Raw genomic sequence first — 22,721 nt, 5'->3', positions numbered from 1 at the left:
TGTACACAGGAAAGTCAGTTCTCTTAGCCAGCTGGAAACCTAAACATAGGTAAGAATAGCTAGAAAAGTTTAACGTATCTTTAGGTGCAGTCAAAATAACTGTGGTACTCAATCCACCAATAACCCAATCCAATCAATCCACCATGAACTCAAAGAAAACTTACCACCAAAATAACAACTATGCTGCACATATATCTAAATATAGACATATGCTTTAAAAAAAACAAACCTTAAAAAGAATTGAGACTTTTTTCAAGTGATGAGTTATCTTGAGAAGCTGCCTATCTATTGGACAACGTTCAAGTGCTCACTGTAACCTGTGTGAAGATCTCTGACCATGGGGGCAAGTCACATAATTCTGTTTTTTAAAGTTTAACATGGAAATCACTTTCACTAAATACTTCACAAGACTTTGGGAAGAAAAGCACTTTGTAACTGTTGTTAAAGCATGAGAATAACTGATCACATTTATTTTATTATAAAAGATTGGTTATTACCCTCCCCATTTTGTAAATGAGGAAAATAAACAGAGATATCAGGTGACTTGCCCATGGCCAAGTTAGGAAGAGGCACGATTTGAACTGGGGTCTCTCTCATGACTCCAAGGTCAGCACTTTCTTCACTATATCACACTGTTCTCACCACCCACTTCAAGGAAACCCAATATATAAAAAGTCACAGAAGCTCAGAATTGGAAAGGACTTCAGAGGACACCAAACCAAACCCATTCTGCACAAGAATCCCTTCTGGTACAAACATCAAGTGTGGACCTTCTCCTCTTTGCTTTAAGACCTCTGGAGAAACCCCCTGCCTTCCCAGACAGCCTATTCCACTCACAGACAGTCCTAATGAATTAATCTGTCCTGCAAACAACCTTTAATCAGATTATTCCTTCTGCTCTTTGATCTGCCTCCTGGAGCCAACACCCTAAACCTTCTCCCTCGAAAACCTACAGATATCTCAAGAAAGTCTGCCTGTTCTCACCCAAGGCAGAAGCCACATTTCCTCAGTGCCTTCAATGGATGCTCATAAGGCATAAGGTTGAGACTCTTCACCATCCTGTTGCCCTCCTACGTCCAAACCCCAAGTGTATTGGAAAATGAGATTTGCCTGGCGTCGCCTGCTCTTGATGAAGCCATGCTGGTTTTCTGCAATCACTGTTTCCCTGAGTATACAAACTTACAAAATGGATTAGAGATGATTCTATGCTGAGAAAAGCATTGCATTTAGAGTCTGAAAATATGGGTGTGAATTCTGGCTTATACATCTACATTTCCCTTCTCTGGAGCTCATAAAATGAAGTAAGGCTAAAAGATCTCTAAGATCCCTTCCAACTTTAAAACTATGATTCTATTATTGTTTTCAGATAAATGTGATATTCTCCCAATGAGTTTTTTTAATTACTCCAAATATCTTTTCAAAAATTTGGGGGCAGATATCTAATGAATAAAAATACACTTATTTACAAGTTTTTTTAATTATAAATTTCAATCATAAACATGCTCTGAATTTTTTTCTTAAATCAAAGAGATCGTTACCAAATTTTCTTCTGGTTCACAATTCAAATCTACTTTCACTGTTTAAGACCATAAAAGGATGGAAAAGAGGCAAGTGAGAAGAAAACAGCCAAGGCTGGACAGTGCAGGAGGTGAGAAGGTATGGAGAAAAAACACTACACTAAGTCAAAAGAAACTGGTCCTAGTCCTACCACTATTATTCACTATCTGTTGGATCTCAGGTCACAATCACTTCACTTACCTATGCCTCAGTTTCTTCAGCTGTAAAATGAGCAGGTTAGACTACATGACTTTTAGAGTCCCTTCAAGTCCCAACGCTGCTATTATGGAAACAAGATTTGCATGAAGTGAATTTCATTTATCCATGTCATCATTCAATGCCTTCTACCAAAGCTGTACTCTATAGCCTTCCTCCTGGTGTCCAGGTAATCACCACCGGCTTCTCAGAAGCTAAGCCAGGGAACACAAACTCAGCTGGTTTTAGTCACCTCTGTTTGCTTTCTGGGAACCTACTCTGCTAAGTCAAGCAGCTGTGGAAGTGGGTAGCAATGGGGCCTCAATTATGTTATAAAAATTAAGAAAGGATACTTATAACACTGCCCTGGTCTGAAGCCTTCCCTGGTCTGGTCTCTCCTAAATATAGAAGGCTTAATCAATTTCAGCAACTGACCTCAATTTTCTGAGACTCAATCATTAACATTCATTGTGGCCAAACTAAGTGGAAATCATCTTGTTTATGAAGAACAAACTAAGATTGGAAATGACGTTTTTGTTAATTCACTGAAGAGATCTCCTTTTTTTTTTTTTTAAAATACTGCTGACCAGACTTTTTAAAAAGGGTACTACCTAAGGGAGAACTTGGTTAGGGGAAGGCATTTTCTCCAAGGGCATACCATCATTAATGTTACCATTGTCCCGTCTGTAAATCAAAAACTCTAAACTTAAACTATGTATCTTTGTTTATAATGCTGCTGAAATTTATTCATCTTTTTGTTTCATGCTAACTATTGAACATAAGTTTGAAACTGATTGGTGGAGACTGAGTGGTCTGTAAGAAGAAACTTTGTCCCTCCATTTGTTTGTATGCTAATAAACTGCCTGACAAAATTTGGCTAAAACACACAGTATAAATTGTTTCCTTTCCACCCAATTGATCAGTAAGCATCTTGCTAAGCCCTATGGTAGGCACTGAAACTACAAAAACAAAAATAAAATAGTCATTGTTCTCAAGGAGTTTACAGTCTAACAAAGAAAAGAAGAAAAGACTCATCATCAAAAGGCTTGGACAATAAATAAAGGATCCATTTTTGGCCATGGCAATTCCTGAAAGAAGGAAAAATCCCAAAGCAGCCCCAGGGTCCTGTGAAACCCCTCTCTACATGACTGATGGGGATGGCAAAATGGCAAAAAGGGCAGGGGAAAAAGGCATGAAGGGCATAGAGGACCTGAGAAAAAGATTGTTATGTCTAGTCATGAAGTTAAAGAGTGAGGGATAATTAGCAGTTTGAGGACAACTGGAATGAGAAGGCCTCCAGTGGAAGACCTCCAGGTGGATGCTCTACAGAGGGGCTTAGGGAAAGACAGACAAGGATTGCACAGGATGAGATCCATTAAAGTACTCAACTCTATCACTTGACCCAGTTAGAAGAAAGGCTGTTATAGTAATATTTTGAGGTCCCTCCAAGCAAAAAAAAATTCACCCAAAAAACCATTCTAAAGACCTCCACTAAGCAGAGAAATAGCTTTGGTAACCAAAGAGGTATGACAGGACAAGTAACAACAGCGGCCACCAGACCCAGAGTGCCAACATCATTGCCAAAGGGCTGTACCACTTCAACAATTACGATTTTTATGAGGTTTCCTTTCCTGGGCAATCTTCCTACCTTTGAAGAACTTCAGTTGCTTGGTGAAGAGGGTGAGAAAATGTCACCCTAGTTGCCTCCAAACCACACCAACCCTGGAGGCAAGATTTCACACCCCCTCCCAGCTTTCAGCTCTAAAGCATTCATGGTTTTAAGGCTAGAAAGGGCCTTCGAGGTCAGCTAATCCAAAACTCTCCTTTTACAGATGAGAAAACCGAAGCACAGAGAAGCCAATTAAGCCAATAATAAACATTTTATTATGCAGCTACTATGTGCCTAAGTACTGGATATTTGCCTAAGGTCACACAGCTGGAACTTGAACCTAGGTCCCCTACCTCCAAACAACAGCCTCTCACCACAATACTGCCTTTCGGGCCCCCTTTGTCCATGGATTCTTCCCAGACTACTGAAGCAGTCCGGGCAGAATTTACACCTCTAGTTGGTTACACATTAGCTGCTCCCTTTCAATGGGATCTAACTTTGTAAACGTTACTTAATGAATGCAGAAAATGACATCCTAGTTCTCAAACCCACACACATCTATAACGAACATGCCTTCCACCTCTCCTCACCTGCCAACGGAATGCCAACAAGTTTCCACTACCAGCCATTTTGTATTCAAGTAAAAATGAAGAGAGAAGTGAGCAACATCAACCAAACCCTCCCTCCCAACTTCACCCAAACATGGCTAGTCAGAATTTCTTTCTATGCAACAGCACTGTAATCAATTATAAAAGGTGGTTTCCTTTGTCAGCCATTCATCTGACAAGGTTTTATTTATGTTTCACTACCATACATGAACAGATATATTTATTCAACAGGTTGTCATTCAAAGGGTCCATTAATCACATCTCCTCTTCGGGTAATGTGTATGCTTATTCTGTGCTCCTTTCCTTTCTGGGTATTAGTTTGAAATGCCCTGAGTTCACGAAAGTAAGTTATTCAGTGTAAAGAAAACTGGTTCTTTTGTTATATATGTACTATTATCAACAATCTTACTTAGATATTAAAACATAGGAAAGATTTCTGGTGTGTGCAAAAAAGCTGTTAAATTTTATGTAATCTCTCAAGTAAATACAAAATATACACACAAAAGGAACCAATCCATCCCACAAAAACTAGTGTAAGTAAAAAGCAGTGTTAGTCTGGCAGCAACGACTAAACTCTGCAACAAAAAAGTTTAGGGTGTTTTAAAAATAACATACGGAGCGCATCTGAATCTTTACTTTTAAGAAAAACTTTCTTCTTAACACACAAATCATTTTCTTATGGGTACTGATTTTTATTTCCATTTAAAATAGGGAATTTGACACCTCTTTTTCCATTAATTCCTATCTAGTTAATAATGTACTTTAAGTAAAAAAATCAATACGTCACTGCAATAATGTTGATGATTTCCTTATCTTTTAAATAAATTGAAATTCACATCTCTCACAAGTACAGGTAATGGTTGATTAGCTGTATGGAATATTCAAAGCAAACTTTTTTTAAAAAATGTAAGAGATTTCAAACAAGACTGAAAGTACATAAAGGAAAAAACTTTCATAAAGTAGCATCAAGAATCCAAACACTTAAGTGGTTAGCCAATTTTTCTTTCTACTCCTCCTCCTCTGCCACCCTCACTGTACTCCCTCCCTCCCCAAGAAGCAAATGCTAAATACTTCTAGGAGTTGTCAATGATAATCTGGGAGGCCTGCCATTAAGCTCCCATGGAACAACCCGACATAAAACCCTGTTTTCATGGAGACAAACAAAGCTGTCCTGACTCTCCAGACTAACAACTTGAGATAGCAAGAACACAGTCTCAAGTGATCTGGGATTAATAACACACCGAAGAGGCACCGTGTCTCACTTAACAACAAAAAAAGAAGTCACCACGGGAATTTCAGCACAGTCACTAGCATTTGCCTAAAAGCATAAAAAAAAAAAACCCACCCCACAATTCCAAATTGCTTTAGGCATGTTGAAGAAAACATCATGAGGACCCCTTATTATCCACACACAAGAGGGAATCCCCAGGAAAGGGAAGAGAGGTTATTACTTAATTACAACTTAGCAAAGGGGGAAAAAAATTAAACCAATCAGGCTCAAATAATTACCCATGCCTTCAACAACCCGATTTGATTCAGCATAGCTAGCAAATCCACAAAAGGAATTCTTATTTGGAAAACAAGGAAACTGGACGTGACTCTAAGTAAAATTTCCAAAGCAGAGCATTTAAATTAGATAGTAAAATGTCCCATAATAAGACCTTTTTTAAACGAGAAGAGAGGGCTGCACCAAGCCAGGTTTTAATGAACATTAACATTGAAAAACATTACAACCATTTTAAGCCTGACTTAGGATCACTCAATTGTAACTTGCAAAAGCATGTTTTTTGAAGAGAGCGACATTATTTGAAAGCTCAACATGAGAAAGAGTACCAATCCCACATAAAGTTTTACCCCAAAGCCTACTACATACATCTATGCTCAGTGCATTAAGTTGATCTTGGCTGAAAATATAAAGTGGTTAATGTTCCAAAATTATAACTTCCCTAAAAGCGTTGAGTATATGGTAATGCATTCATGAAATCATTCACACTACATCCTCAGGTCCATTTCTACATAAATAAAAGTCTGCTTCGGCTGAAAAAACACCTCCATAGGGTAATTTCCATCGAACTGCAGCTACTTTATACCAACAACGTGGCCTTTACACTGTCAAAAAAAAAAAAAAACGGTGACCGTTCTAGCTGAAACTTACCAGCAAACTCCCTTGCTGAAATACACTTTTAATAACAACTTCCAACACACTCCTCTCCTGAACACTTCCTGAAGATAAAATTTTCAGCAACAGTAACTAAGTTACAAAGAAGCAGCTCCCAGAAAGAGAAAGGAAACCCCAATCACCCAGTGGGAAAGTGAGGACGGCGTGTCTACGCTTTCCCTCCCCTCCCCCCTTCAGCAGGAGTTCAGACACCAAGCACATTTTTCATCCTTCCAATTACATCCCTCGTTTTCTGAAATTTACACGACCGAAAACTATCCTAACCCAACCGGGGGAAGGTGCCCGGACCCGGGGTCGGCCCCGGGAGGGGGGGGGGCGGTTTTCCCCCGTTTTAAGTAACCAAGGTGTTCTTTCGGCTGGCCGCGGGTGGGCTGCAGAAAATTACTAATAATCATAAATGTGCCCGGAAAGGCGCCTTCCTCGCTAAAAATAGGCTCCGAAGGAGGCTGCCTAACGACGGCTCCTAATTCTATCGGCTGCAAATTCTTTTCCTGAAAGCCTTCCCCAAAGGAGGGAAAAGGCTCGGAGGGTGGAGGGTGCATGGGGGGTGGGGGAGGGTTAAAAAAAACCCCAAACGGAACCGGGAGCGGGATCACCTTGCTGAGGCGGCGGGGGCGGAGAGGGGGAGGGGAGGCTCCATCCCAATACCGAGGATAATAATAGCGCCCCGTCAGACACCCGCTCCCCAAAGGGCCAAGTGGAAAATGTGCTAGCCTTGGGCCCAGCCCCCACGCCCGCCACCGGGAGTCGGCGCAGCCCCCTCCCCTCCACGTCCACCACCCCCCCGCCCGCCCAGGCCTCGTCCCCGCTCCCCCTTCCTTACCTGGCGCCGCTCCCCGGGGCTGGGCTGGGCCGGGCTGGGCCGGGGCTCGGCCGCCCCTCCCGCCCGCAGTGGAGGCCCAGCGAGTGCCCCCGGCCGGCCGGCCTCAGGCGCCTGGTCGGACCGCGCAGCCCGGGCGGGAGCGGCCTCGGCTCCGGGCTGGGCTCCGGGCGGGCAGCGCGACGACTCCGCCGCCGCCGCCGCCGCCGAGGAGCCCTCCCAGCTGCGCCCGCCTCCCTGCTCCGCGCGGGGGCGGCCGGGGCGGGGGCGGGGGGCGCGAGCCGGGCCGGGGGAGGGGGCGGCCGCCGCGCCGCCGCCGGGCCGCGAGCGGGAGCGGAGCACGGAGGCTGGAGCCCTGCGGCTCGGAGCGGGCGGCCAACGGCTCGGAGTCTCCGCGCCGGGGAGCGGGGCGCGGGGCGCGGGGCGCGGGGAGCGAGCGCGGAGGGGGAGGGGAGCGGGCCGGGGGAGGGGGAGGGGGAGGGGGCCGGACCAGCCAGGCGCAAATGAGCTCGCGAGGCCCGCGGCGGCGGCGGCGGCGGCGGCGGCGGCTCCTGCCGCACAGCCAAACAAACCCGAGCGCGGCGCAGAGCGGCGCAGGCAGCCAGCGCCCGCCCGGGGCGGGGAGGGGGAGGGGGAGGGAGAGAGACGCCGGGGAGGGGGAGGGGAGAGGGGAGGAGAAACGAGCGGGGAGGGGAAAGCGGCGTGGAGACGGGGAGGGGAGGGAGGAGGAACTGGGGAGTGGGAGGGGAGACGGAGAGGAGGAGGGAAGAGGAAAAGGAGGGACTGGGGAAATGGAGCTTGGAGGGGGAGGGGGAGAACGGGCCGGGCCCAGCAGGGGGGAGGCGGCGGGAGCCTGGCCGCTGGCCTGCTTGCCCCAGCTGCTGCAGGCCGCCGGGGGAGGACGGGGCTGGGATGCCCATTCCTTTCTAAAAGGCAGGCACAGAAAACAGGGGCACGTTCAGAGATGCAGGCACCAAGGGCATTTCATTTCCGGGGCTTAGCCGAAGGGAGGGGCTGGGGTGGGCCGGGAGGACCCCCAGGACACTTTCCCGGGAAGGGTCCTGCGATGGCCCGGACGCCCCGCTGCCCAGGGCTCCAGCGGGTGGGGGGATGCTCTCCGCTCCACCATCCGCACACGTGATCATGAAATAGACATGGTTACATAAAGCATCGAGGCGGAGGATCCGTGCAGGCTTCTGCGCCCGGAGAGCCCGTACGTGTGCGCTCGCTGGCGGAGCTGTGCAAGCACGCGCACATGTCTGTGTGTACAGGGTGGTTCTGTTTCATCTCTGATAGGCCGCTGACTTTAATTTCTCTCTAGACCCCTAAAATCATGAAGAAAAAACCAGGAAAAGGGTAGGCACACACACTCGACCCCGCATTACAACTGGGATGTTTCTACCCAAATGTACTGTACGTTAGGCATTTGGCCGTATTGATCTTAGGCTGGGTCTTGTTTTAAAGGTTTATTCTATCCTCTCTCATTTTTTAGCAAAAATAAGATGATTTGCTACGTGTTTACCAAATATTTGCATCAACAGCAGCAAAGACCAGGGAAGTTTTCTCACCTTTTACTTTTGATAGGTGTGTATCCCATCAGCACAAGCCATAAAATATTACTTAGAAAAGTGATAATGTGCTGGGGTGGTTAAACTAGGGGGGAGGGGAAGGAGCAGGGGGGCAGGGTTTCGTTGAAGTTTCTATCCAGTAAAACCTAAGCTCCCTGAACTTTAAGGACAGTGCCTGGCACAGGGTAAACTGTGAGTAAATGTTTATTAAATCAAATTGAAAGAGGTGAATAGTCACCATTTAAAGAAAATAAGATGGGCAGTCTTTCTAAAGCATATAGAAAAAGGGGGGGTAATCTCTTTTGTGGCATAGAGAGACCACATTATAAGCCTTCAATCCAGTTTTGAAAATATAATTTGTAACAGATTTTGCTTTCTTTTGAATAATTACTTTCTTCTAAGTAAAGTGGTTCCTTTCTACGTACTTGTTAAGCAAGGGGTTTTGTGTGTTGGACTTTCTTCAAAATGAATATTCTTAACAGTGTTTTCTTCAACTCATGCACAATGAGTTTAATGTAGCTAAAATACATTAGAAAATACTCATTTAAAATCATTGATAAGTTTTCAGAGACTAACTAAATACCTTGAAGAAATCTTCCAGTTATCTATCTGCCCATAGTCTGGTAGCTTTTTTGGTTAGAGGCCTAAATGATGAGGCTAAGGCCAAAGGATTCAGCCTATCCCTAGGGGCCACTCAGTTTCTCTAGTATGGCCTTAGAGTTCAGCGATGTCTATGCCCAGCTAACGTGCAGGTGCACAGCTTTGGTCACCACAGGAACTGAGAAAAGGAGCATAAGTAGAAACTGGCCACAGCCACTGGGCAGGGGGTGGGGGGGAATCCAACTCCAAGCTTTTCTATTCCTTATTAAGCATGTGTGAGAAGTCATCCTTGTACATAAAAGAGAGAATATATACGACATGTTATCTTTAAGTGAATGTCCTCCGTACAAAGTACACACAAGACCTCCAAATCACACCATAGAATTAATATAATTCCAATATACTCAATTTTATGGTAGTATTTTTTTTTGAAGGTGGAATGGAATCTAGGAAATTCCCTCCATGATGCTGACCTGTAATCTTACCTGTAAATGTAGTCTTAGGTCCTGAGGGTAGTGTAGTGGGGATAGAGAACTAGTCTTGGCTTCTGAAAGACCTGAAAATACCTAGCTGGTTAGGAGTTAGTTAACAATTTGTATAATATTTGTATGGGAGGAGGGGGGATCATCTCTCTAGGACAGATCAACTCTCTAGGACAGACACAGTTTCAGCATCGGGAGAGATGTCAGTACCAATTAGCCTAGGCCATAGTAGGAAAAAAAAAAAAAAGTCCTCCACTACCCCCAGGACAAGTGGTCAATCATCCAGTCTTTGCTTCAAGACTTCCAGTGAGGGGGAGCTCACTTCAGCTCAATTGGGAGTTCTTTATCACAACTCATTTCATCTCTCTGGGCCTCAGTTCCCTGATCTTCCAGATGAGGGGGTTGGAGAAGATGATCTCAAAAGTCTATTCAGCTCTGCTATTCTCTCGTGTGATCCCAAGACCTCAAAAAACCAGTGAAACAGATTCATACATGTTGGGCCTTCAGGCCATCTCACATGCAAAAATAATTTCTCTGAGTCCTCTTTTCTTGGAGTGTACTATTTTCTGTAATAGGAGCTGTTCTTTTAAATCAGAGATTTGAAAGCAGATCAGGATTCAATTCAATCTGGCAAGTGTTTATTGATCACAACATAACAAGTATTTATTGACCACCTATAGTGGAGTCTGGAAGACATGAGTTCAAAACCGGCTTCAGCTGTTTACCAGCTATGTGACCCTGAGCAAGTCACTTAACCTCTGACTCATTTTACTCGTCTGTAAAATCAGGATAATAGCAAGTACCTCCCAGGGGTGCTGGATCAAATGAGATAGTATTTGTAAAGCACTTTGCAAGCCATAAAGTGCCACATAAGTGCTTATTATACCTTATTATTTTTACTGTTGTTACTACATGCCAGGCATTGCACTAGAGGCTGAGTGGGGATACAAAGATAGAAATGAACCCATCCCCGTCCTCTAAGAGCTTACATTTTTTTCTAGGAGAAAAGGATGTACACTGTGAGGGAAGCAGCATTACACAGTTGAGAGCAGTGACCCTAAAATGAGTCAGTGGGTCCTGACAGGAACTCAGAAGCTGGGTCTCCCACCTTTGTGATTTTGGTTAAATCCTAACCTCCTCCAATTTCTACCTCTCTAGCATGAGATTGAATTAAATGGTCTCTAATGCCTCTTTCAGCTCTAAATCTATGATCCTAAGGGGAGACAGAGACAGAAAGAGGAGAGGAGAGACAGAAACAGAGAAAGAGAAAGTACGTGAGGAGGGAGGGGAAAGAAGGAGACAGTGCAGAAAGGCTTCCTGTAGATTTAAGATCTAAACTACACTGTGAGAGGTCCTATGAAGCAGAACATTCCAGGCTTGGAGGCAGGAACCTGAGGCAGCAGGTGCAGAGTCTGGTTGCCTCCATGTATCTCCCTCCCCACTTTACTGCCTTCTCCTTTGCATGAGACAAAGTCAATAAGCAGGACTTCCTCCATAGTTTTGTCATAGGATCAGAGATTTAGAATTTGAAGGGAGCTCAGAGGCCATCTGGTTAACCACATAGACTCCATTTTTATAGGAAGAAAACTGAGGCCCAAGGAGTCTAAAGGAACTTGGGGAGGGGGGGGGGTAGCTCAGGTAGCATTGGAGATAGAATTGGAAGCCAAGTTCTCTCAGTCCAAAGCTAGTGGCCTTCTTTCCAGTTATAAGTAAACCTCTCAGGGGCCTCCCACCTTCCCCCACCTCAAAAAACAAAACAAAAACCTTAAATCTTAGGGGAAATTAATAGATAGAGTTCACCACCCTTCCCACTCCCCATTTCCCTCCCCCCAAAAAAAGTGAGATCTACAGATATAAAAAATCTCTAAGCAAATTGCATACACCCTACCCCACCTACCCTGCTTCTGGAAAAAGCCTGCTGCACTGGAGTGGGGGAAGGGAAATTCTCTGTAATAATGAAAGTTCCCCAAAATGGCAACTATTCTGCTTTGTGTCTACAGCCATCAATGACATAAAGAGACCGCAGTTAGGGGTTATGTCTAATTTCTATTATCAGGCTACTCAACTGTCGGGACAAGAGGACCTTAATGTGAACCCCACATAGAGTTACCACAGACAGGTCATAGGCAATTGTTACTTCACCCTCTCAGGTTGCAACATATCCGGTGTTTGAATTTACAAACTACATTGAAATTCAAGCAATAATTAGGCACCATGGGGTGAGTTAAGGACAAAGGAGCAACCCTATTCTGCTGATTTTCAGAGCTGGCTCCCAAAATGAAAACCTCCCTCTTCTCTGAATATAATGGTAATGTGTTTCTAGAAGGAAGAAACTACTTTGTAACTTTTAAATGAAGCATTCCAAAGACTGGTGCCCACAAGATTAAGAAAGAGACTGATCTAGTTAATTACCCAACAAAGAGAAACCTCATTCCAGTAACTGTTACCAGAAGTTACATATATGTTGTAAAATGACTAAACAAATCCTAACTTGTTTTATTTTAGCACTATCACACCCAAAGGGAGTGGTATGATGAGATGTCGCACACCTCTGTAGCTTTTTGATCCCCAGTGAAATAGTTTTAAGGTGAAAGAGGACTGGATTAACTCAAGTTAAGAGGATCTCATTGCATAGGGAGGTTTTTTTTAAGTCCTCAAGATTATATATTTAAAATTTATGTGTAATGTCACCTCCCCTCCTGGTAATGTATTAAAACAAACATGGGAATGCGAAATTAGCATTTCAGGGAATCATATGCTTAGAATTTGAAGAGATGTTGGAGCCCATCAGATCAAATCCCTTTGTTTTACAGATAAGGAAACTGAGACACCAAGAGGCTAAGTGACTTACAGAACTAATAAGTATCTGAGGTATGAATTGAACTGAGATCTTCCTGACTTCAGGTGCAGTACCCTCCCCACTATACCACATTCCCTCTCTTAGTCCAACAGTCTGGCCTCTCCTCATTTTACCAATGACAAAACTGAGGCTCAGGATAAAGGACTTCACCAAGATAACACAGATAAATGGTAGAGCTAGGATTGACACCCAGGTCCTCCAACTCCAAGCTCAATGTGCTTTCTGCTGCACTACATTTCCTAATAATGCTCAAAATACAGATTTAGAGCCAGAAGGGATCTCAAAGGCTCTCTGTTCCATTACCATGCCCTTATATTAGAGACAAGGAAACTGAAGGCAATAGAAGTAACGTTGCCCCACCTGCCCTGCAAACAAGGCTAGGTTGTTTTCTTTTCCTCTAAAAGACAATAAAAGTATCCTGTAGACTTGATCCAGCAGGATTCTAAGAGCTAGAATCAGGATTGTGATGGTTAATGTTTAACAACTGGCTGGGGGGAGGGGTGAAGGGGAATGTGCACATGGCACACTTTTTAACTTGCATTATTAACATTTTTTTATCACTTAAGTCTGAACAACCAACAGAACAATAAAACAGACCCTGATTTTTAGTATTTGCCAATTTCTGAGGTGTAAATGCTCCCACTGAAAATTTAACAATTAGGTCTGGTGAGCTACATGAGCTCACTCCAACACCCTGGTGGGCCTGTAATCCTTGGCAGAGTTTCCTTGCTACTTAGTTTAAAAAGCCCAGCAAATGAAGAAGAACCTGGGGCTCCAGCTTGACCACTGTACTGCCCAAGTATATACCAAGTATACCACCCTCCATGGCTCACGAGATGGCAGGGGAGCTTTCCCCAGATAAAGGGATGTTATGGCCTTGCTGAAAATCTCCATTCTATTGTTAAATAAACTTCCTCTTACTAAGTAATAAATGGTCAGTGAGACTCTTGGGGACTAACCTGAGTCAAGCCCAGGCCTAAGTATTATTAAAAGTGATTTACCCATGGTCTCCCAATAAGAAAATCAGGACTGATTCCAGACCTGCTAACTCCAAATCTAGGATTCTGTTATGTATCATGTGCTGGGAGATTATGTCAATCATATAATGCTTTTTATGCCTAGTACTAACTCAGGAATACAATAAATGTAATGCCTTTATTTAAAAAAGAATCATAGGCCTCTTGTTTTTACCTTTCTCAATGCATTTGTTTCTTTCTGACTTAACTAGTGCAATTCTTTCTTTGTGGTTCCTCCAGCTCTCTCCTTTTGACATCCGGAGGTGGTAATGACCTCAGCCACACATCTTAAGATCTCAGTGTATGTGCTTTTTTTGTCCCTCCATGCTTAGCACTCAGGTTGTAGCCGTCCCTTTTTGAAATGCTCTTTGCCACAGTTTTCCATACTTCTATGACTTGATTTCATTGCTATAATGAATTTTACTTAAATCTCAGATGAAACACACAACCATTTTATTTGGACATGTGCAAATTGCAGATCACATCTCTTTCAGATGGGGGGAAGATAGCCCCTAGTAGTATGATGAGCCAGATGGAGAGCTCTCTCTCTGTCTACTGATGAGTGCATGTCCCTGCTAAATCTTCCTCTTGTATGTTAGCACTGCCATTATTTTAAAGTAAAAGGCCCTCCAGGCTAGCTTCCTCATTTAAAGAGGAAACTGAGGCCTAGAGAGGTGATTATCCAACATCATACTACTGATGGATGACTTACCTCCACCTTCCTGAGCCACCTGAGTTGTTAGTGCACTCTGCCCCTCGCCCTTCTCAGTGCTTAGCATTCCCCTAGCTTGCCCAATGAGGTAGAAACTGTCAAAGCTGGGACTGGAATCCAACATTTTTTCCATTGTATTCCACTGCCTTTCAGAGTCACAAAATTTGAGTTGTAAGGACCGTCTTGTAAAACCAGTACCTAACAGAGAATACTCTCTACAATATTTCCAACACCTGGCTAGCCTTTACTGAAAGACTTTCAGTGAGAAGAAAGGAAGCCTCCAGAAGCAGCCCATAACACTCTGAAATGGACTCCTTCCTCAGTACCTTTCATCCAGGCAGGCTCTACCTTTAGATATAACGCCATCATGGAGATTTGAAATCTTAAAGTATATCAATACACTGGGAAATATTTACTACATGAAGAACCCTGCCTTTCTTTGTTATGAGGTTTGGGAAAACCATGGATTTAGAGTGGGTAAACAGCCTGGAGAAATAAATCAAGAATCTTTTTTGGGTTATGTGAATGAGAAAAGCAGAAAAATGCCCAAAGGCAGAAAGTTGATGTAGCTCAATAAAAACTCTCAGGATCCTTATTACATTGTTCACTCTCACAAATGAGTTTTGGGTCCTGGAACAAAACTGATTCTCCCACTCAAGGTTCTAAGGATATCTATGAGAAGTTACAGTGACTCTCTGCAGCCATTGGATTGAGTCTCCAGAATGTTCTCCCCAAGATTTTCAGTTGAGAATCATTTCAGTCAGCCAGCCTGAAGGAGCTTTTAAGAAGGGGTATTTTATAAGATGGTATAGAACATTTCCTCCCAAATACATAACATAATCAATCTCCCACAAGCACACATAGAGGCCAGAGGAAAGTGGGCTCAAGCTTAGAGAGTGCACGTAGCAGGATAACTCACAGCTCATGATTACCAAAAGTCCCTTTCTCCCACTGTAGGTATTTAAGAAGACTCCCCCTTCTAGGCATGATGTAGTGCCTTTGTTGGTTCTTGTGGAGTTATGAATCTATATACAATCTGTTTTTGGTTCTCAATGCAATTTGAAATGCAAAAGCTGATCCAGAGATGCCTCTAGGATACCAACGGGAAAGTAGGAAGTCTGACATCATTCAGTTCTTCAAAGCTAATAAGATTCTCCTCTGGCCAAAGGAGGAGATTAGGGACAGGAGGATACATGGAAGGACACCTAGGCCAAGGCCAAGGCAACTGGTTTCAACTCCACAGGATAAAATGCCCCTCCCAGATTAAGCTATCACCTCTAATCTCATCACCATGCTGCTAAATCAAGCCTTTACTGACATGCATGGAGTACCAACCAAGGACCAACCTCTTCCTAAGAGCCTTCCTTTATAGAGGGCAGGTTCACGCCACTCTGTATTTGCTGCCCTGTCTGGTTTCAGCTCCACAGAGCAAGATGCCCCTGAGCCTGTTACCCTCTGGTCTCCCTCTTCCCTGCTTTCTTGGCTCCTTTCATGTGTTGTCCCCTTCCCAATTAGATTATAAACTCTTTGAAGTCAGGGATTATCTTTCTTTCTATTAATTGTATCTCTAGTGCTTAACACAATGCCTGGACTGTCATAGGGACTTAATAAATGTTTATTGTGTTCCTAGATATAAACGTGAATGCATATATATACACACATATACATAGTTAAATATAACTATGTATTATATATACATATACCCTAATACACATGTATGTATATATAACTATATATGATTATACATACATGCAACTATATACATGTGTGTATAACTGTACATAGCTATATACACATACATGTATGTGCATGTAGTAATATATACAATTTAATTTGGTCCTCACATTAATCCAGCGAGAAAAGTGCTATGATTATCCCCATTTTACACATAAGAAAACTGAGGCTGAAAGAGGTTAAGTGACTTGCTCAGGATCACATAGTTTATGAGTATCTGAGGCAGGACTTGAATGCAGGCCTCCCTGATTCCAAGTTCCTTACACTCTCCACGTGCCTCTGAGATACCTCTAAGATCCTTTTAGCTCTAAATCTTAATTTTATCTTGAAATCAAAATGATATATGTGTACCTACTACAGGCAGCAGGTGGCACAGTGCTTAGAACATCTGGCCTGGAGTCAAGAAGACCTGAGTTCAAATCTCATCTCAGATACTCACTAGCAGTATGACCCTGGGCAAGCCACTTAACCTCTGCCTCAGCTACCTCAATTGGAAAATAATATATTATTAAATAATATTATATTAATGGTCACTAATAATTGTTATCATTAATAATATGGGATAATAATAGTACTTGCCTGGAAGTGTTGTTGTGAAGATTAAGTAAGATAATATTTGTGTAGCACAGTTCCTGGCACATAGTAGACTCTACATAAATGCTTATCCCTTTCTTTCTCCCTGCAAACTTTACCCCAATATTGTTTCTGACTTAAAAATAAATTATTCACTGACAACAACATGAGCCCCAAACTCTGAAGACTTAGCGAGTTCAGCGTACTAGCCAAATAAAACAAAGTTCATATGAGGCACATTTAAGAACACCCATTGTCATTGCTGTCATCATTCTACTTCACGATGTTTGCAGAATTTCAGACTCCAGAGTTGGAAGGGACCTCAGAGGCCACTGAGTCCAACCTGCAATTGATCAAGAATTGCCACTACCATATAGTTGGCATACAAGCTTCTGTTTGAAGATCTTCCCCTTCCTCCAGGGAGGGGGAGTCTACCAGCTCCTGAGAAGGCCCATTCTACTTGCCCACAAGTCAAATTGTCACAAAATATTTCCTGGCTTGAGCCTAAATTCTCCATTTTTGCAGCTTCCATACTTTGTTCCTAGTTCAGCTCCAATCCTGATCCCTCTTCCATGTGATGGCCCTTCAAATACCTAAAGGCAGCAACCAGGTCCCCTTGTGAGTCTTTTCATCTCCACATTAAATACCCCAGCTTCTTCCACCGGTTGTACTTACAGCATGAACTAGATGTACCTTGGCTTTCTGGTTATCTTCCTTTGGACAGTGTAGCTTGTTAATATCCTTCCTAAAATGTGGCACCCAGAATAGTAATTTATAAATGTTAAGCAAAATAGCAAAGACCAAAGGCCATTTTGTCCAGGACCAGTTCATCTGACAGATCAGTTTCTACTTCATATTGCAAGGGAAAAATCCAATAATCTGAAGCAGTCTACCCAAGGCAAGGATGCAATGTCCAGTCCTCACTGAGGAACATAGAGACCTTGGTTCAGAGTCCCAGAGAGTCACAACTCAGATATACAAAACAGTAACACAATAAAGACTAGGTTTGAATAGGAAGAAGGCCTATGTGAGACTGGAGACTCGGAGTATTTCTGAGGTCATTAAACTGAACATTAAGTCAAACTAAGGCCCCTTGATGACACCTGGATTCAAAAGTTGGGGCCATAAGGGCAAACAGATTTCTGCATATCTCCATTAGGGGTTGCTCATGACTGAGCCCCTTGTGGATGAGTGTATCTTCTGCCTAATGTTGGTAACAGACAGTGGGAATCCAGGGTGAGCAGTATAAGGCCAGAGCATCCCACCCCTCTCTGTTGAGGGACTGGCTATTACCCTCCGTGCTGACTACTCCAGAAATGCAGTTGTTCTGGGAGAGCTGAGTACATCAGTGGCCTCCTGTCTTTGAAAGGGAAAGGAAATGGGATCACACATGTTGCCTCTACCCCTTTCTGACCTACAGCCATAGTAGGTCTCAAAGCGTGCATTTACAAAAGTTCCCTCTCTAGGTGTGCAAGAACACTAAGGTTTATCCCTTCTAAGAAACTAATTAGCACACTCAGCAGGGATTAATTTCTCACCTTACTCATTTCCATCTTAGATAGAAAGAATAGGCTTTAGGATAAGTAAGTTTCGATCAGGAATGGTGCAACCAAAAAGTCCACAGCAGTTGGGGGAAGAAAGAGGGACCTGTTCTAGACTTTAGAATTCACTATTTCAATGTTCATTAGATCCAAGTCATGCCTCCTTGGCTGAATTACATGTTGCGTCATCCCTGGTGAGCATCTATTTTATATTTTCTTCTAGGAAGAGGAGAGTGAAATTTGATAGGAGACATCAAGAATTACTTTGGGATTTTATGAGTCTGTGGTTTCCTCAGTATCCATGGTCATACCTGGCAGCCCCTCTCTGGCTCGGTCCTGTAGATTGTCCTCCAAAGTTGATTTGATTGAAACATTGACCCCATGGTAAAGGTGGTAACGACTCTCTGAATTTAGCTAGACTAGTCCTCAGGTAGTACATCACTGAGCCTATATTGTTCAGGGTAATAGACTCTACTAGAACTTATATTCTGCTAGCATGGCCTTCTGGAACCCAGGGTCACCTTCACATCACAGTGAGAAATCAAAGAAGGACAAGAGTGAAGTAGTAGTTGAGCAATAAATTTTGAGAAATGATCTTAAAAACAGCCGACAATAATAATTTAACAGGGATGGATAGATATAGATGGATTCTAGTGTCCATCGTAGAGAATGCCCTGTTGACATAATTACAGATTTGGTGTATGTTTCACAATGGCCACAATAATGTCAAGGAACCCAGTATTAAAAGTTATCAGAACTTGATCATTAGAGCGACCAAAAGTGACTTGGAAGAGCTACCAGTCTCTCTCAGTAGAGAGATGGTGAACTATGGGTGCAGAATGAGGCATGCTTTGTCAGATGTCCTTGTATGGATTTCCTTTACTTACTGTAGTTCTTTGTTATAATGAAGAGTTCTGTGTTTCATGCAAAAGTGAAAGTGATGTCTAAGAAGAAACCATCAAGAAATCATCATTAAAAAGTTTCAAAATACTATCAAATAATAAAGTGAAAGTATTCTTTGGTACTTTTTTAAAAAAATCCCCCTCTTCTCTTTCCCCCCTCCCCTCCCACCCAGTGTGAGAGTAAGGGTTAAAACGTTTTATCCTATAGTTAAACTCTTATGTAGATGCAAGTAAAACCCACAGTTAATTTTTTTTTTTTTGTAGATTCTCATATCCTGAGCCAACATGGAGAGGAACATTATTTTCTAAAGGAGATACGCCCAGTTTTGAATACCGATCAATATCTCACTGCTTTATAGAAAACCCTTTCAGCTTGTGAAAGTGCAAGACCAGCAGATTTTAAGGAAATCCCAGAAAAAAAAAAAAAACTGAGGCTTTTCCAGTCTGGCCAGCATCTCGCTGCATAAAACTCTTTAAATAGACTATTAGTAATTTGAACCAGTTCAACCCAAAGACCCCACAGGGCTCTTCCCCTCCCCCTCTGAAAAAAATTCCTACCATGTGATTTATGGTAATTTATTCCAGAATTTAATAAATAACATCTCATTAATCTTCACAATTTCCCTGTAAAGTGAGACCTGCCTAAACATTGCAGTTGAAAAAAAGAGGAATGCAGAAATCATCACATGACTCAAATCACATTGTTGTGATTTGGCTAATCTTAGATGTGAATGCTGCTCTTTCTACTTAAATAAAGACCCCTCAAAACATCTGCTTTCTCAAAAGATGCTGATGCTTGGAAACTGACTCCTGACCTTTCCCTAATGAGGAAGCCCTCTAACTTAACAACCAGACTGAGGTGAGGGAGAAAAATAGAGCTGAAAGAAACGGAAATGGAGCTGAGGTTAATTGATCTTACAAAGGGTCTGTTTCCCTCAGACCTAGTTTGGTGATTCAGCATTTGTAATGTAAAAGAATTTACAACAATTAAAGCAAAATAAAACCAGGTTTAAGTGAAACTGTATTCATATGCATGAAGTGTCTCAAATAAGGACCAGTTTTCTGAGGATCAAACATTAGGGGCCACCTAGTCCATCCTCCTCAGTTTATAGATGAGAAAACCAAGGCTTAACATGATTAAAAAACTCACTCAAAGTCTCAGAGGAAATGGCAAGAGTTAGGATTTGTTTTTAGTCTCCCTCCACCCCCCAGATCAGGAAGTTTACTTTGTCTGTGACTCTTCTCCCCAGCCCTGTTAATGTAAACACCACCTCTCTCTCTCATCCCAGCCTGCTTCCCTGTTGAGTAACTTGAAGTATTTCTACTCCAAGTCATCCATGGGCTTGTACCTCCTTTGTTCTCTTCAGATAAGACTGAGGTTCATTTGACGCTTGCTTCCTCACCCCCCTCCCAACTTCCTTCGTGTTTGTATCTTCTTTTTCTCACTTATCCCATCTATAAGAAATATGTTTCATCTCCCTTCTTTCTCCTTTTCTCACTCGTACATTCCTATCCACTCTTCAGAGTTAGGATTTGAACCCAGGCTCTCTGACTCCAAATCTATCATTCCTTCCCCTATATATCACACAATTAAGTGCACTGCTCTCTCCACCACACGTCTTTTGCTAATGTATCCTTCAAAATAATCTAATACCATGCCTTCATTATTTCCATTCCTTTGTAGCATTCTGAGGTCAAATCTCTTCTTTCTTTGATCTCTTCCCATGCTGTCCTTAAAATCTCTTGCAAAACTCCCTCTACAAGGCAGCTGAGTGGCAGACAATCACTAGCCCTAGAGTCAGGAGCACCTGAGTTCAAATCCAACCTCAGATACTTACTAGCTGTGTGACCCTGGGTAAGTTACTTAACTTCCATTACCAAGAAAGAGAGAAAATTGTTGTTGAATGAGGCAATTGGAATTAAGTGACTTCCCCGGGGTCACATAGTTAGTATCAAGTGTCTGAGGTCGGTTTTGAACTCAGATCCTCCTGACTCCAGGGTTGGTGTTCTATCAACTGTGCCACTTAGCTGCCCCCAAATCTAGTTTTGTTTGAATGATACCACTTCCCTTTAACTCTCTCCAATAGAGATCCCTCTCTGTCTTATTCTCCCCATACCTTTGGGCAAGAAGGAAATCTTGGTATGTAGTGTGTCTCTCACTGTTACTTTAATCATTCTTTTCCTACCATCTTGCAACAGGTTCTCCTCCTTTAAAAACCAAATCATCCATTTATTCTGTCCTCTCCTCATCTGTGACACTCACTGTCATCTATCAGCATCCCTCCTACTTTCCTTAAGGACTTTGGTTCCTGGTCCCTTGACTTCCCTCGCCCTGTTAGTTCTCGCCATCTCCTATGGCTTTTACATCTGCCTTGATGGCACTTCCATTACCTTGGCTCATTGAGGGCCTCCATTCCAGTCACCTTCATCTCCTATCATCTCTGTCTCCCCTAAGCACAGATACAACATAGGCCTATTTGTTTCTTAGGATATGATGGAAAGAGTGCTGCATTTGGAATCAGAGAATAGGAATTCAAATCTCATCTCTGATGCTCACTACCTACCTGACCTTGGACAAGGACTCTGTAGGCCTCAGTTTCTTCACTTGTAAAAATGAGGGAAGGTGGACTAGTAGGCCTCTAATGTTCTTTCCTAGTCTATATTTATGATCCTCTGAAAAGTCACTTGTCTCTGGGCTTTTAGTTTCATCACGTGAGAAAAACAAAAGGGAGGGGTTTTAACCTGATGAACTGTAAGATCCATTCTAGCTCTAAATCTATGATGCTACCTCTGAAATCTCAAAATCTGAAATTCCCCTCTTGGACCATAACCTTTTGTCATTCCCTTTCCCATACTTTCATTCCTATTAAACCTACTTTCTCTTTTTATTGGGAGCTGCAGGTCCTTGGAGAAATTTCCAGATTTATTTGACTCTTTACTAAGTTAGGATCCCAGGGTTACTCAGTTCACCTTAGATCCCCTTACCCACTTCTTATTTCAATATATGCTTCATTAATCTCCAAAGCAAGGATGATCCCTCTACCCTTTTTACCTCTCTTCCTCTCTTTGTTATAAGAAGTCCAAAGATCTGACTGATCAACCCTACCACAAGTTCACACTATCTAACCATGTTAGATGGACCTCAAGTGCTAAATATTTTTCTCTCTCCTTCATTTGTTTTTATTTTTATTTTCTTGTTCTGGACTCATGATTATATCAATGCAGGGAACTCTGAGTGAGGAAATTCTTACTACCTGTGCAGATTTGGGGTCATCCCACAACTTCTAGTTAAGCTCTCCGTTGTTGCTGCTAGCCAGCCTTTGCTTCTAGATCTCACTGATTCCTTTACCCTTTCACCAAAGCAGCAGTTCAATGGCTTTTTGAATCTCCTTCAATCCCTGGTCTGATTTCCAACCTCTCATACACAAATTCTCATTATTGAGCATCATAGATTTAAGATCATCTATTCCAATTTCTCATTTTCTAGATGTGAAGACCCCAGCCCAAAAAGATAGGAATAACTTATTGAAGGTCACACAAATGGTAAGTAACACAACTGAGTTTCAAACATAAGTCAATTAATTCCACATCCAATATTAGAAGAGTAAAGTCTTTAAATCACATATAATGTCCACCAGTATGTAAACTTCCCTCTTGTACATATATAGATGTGCACATCTCTTTCCCAATAGAACATAAGATCTTTGAGATCTGAGATTGTTTTATTTTTGTCTTTCTATTGACAGCAGCTAGCCTTCAACACGG

General features: G+C 42.6%; 1 protein-coding gene across 3 annotated transcripts in view; it reads right to left on the bottom strand.

Moving 5' to 3' along the window:
• TBL1XR1 (TBL1X/Y related 1) overlaps positions 1 to 7,047 on the bottom strand; it is a 158,747-nt gene extending 151,700 nt beyond the window's left edge. The window contains exon 1 of one of the 3 annotated variants that reach the window (XM_072618450.1): positions 6,972 to 7,047. The gene's annotated coding sequence lies outside the window, so the exon portion shown is untranslated. Of the gene's footprint in view, positions 1 to 6,124; positions 6,815 to 6,971 lie in introns of those variants that run through there. The other 2 variants (XM_072618447.1, XM_072618448.1) reach the window with 2 other exon arrangements.
• Between the last annotated feature and the right edge of the window lie 15,674 nt (positions 7,048 to 22,721).

This window comes from Notamacropus eugenii, chromosome 6, assembly GCF_028372415.1.
Source record: "Notamacropus eugenii isolate mMacEug1 chromosome 6, mMacEug1.pri_v2, whole genome shotgun sequence".
Taxonomy (NCBI): Eukaryota; Metazoa; Chordata; class Mammalia; order Diprotodontia; family Macropodidae; genus Notamacropus; species Notamacropus eugenii.
Note: the sequence above shows the minus strand (reverse complement) of the source record. Positions and strands in the feature narration are given on the sequence as shown.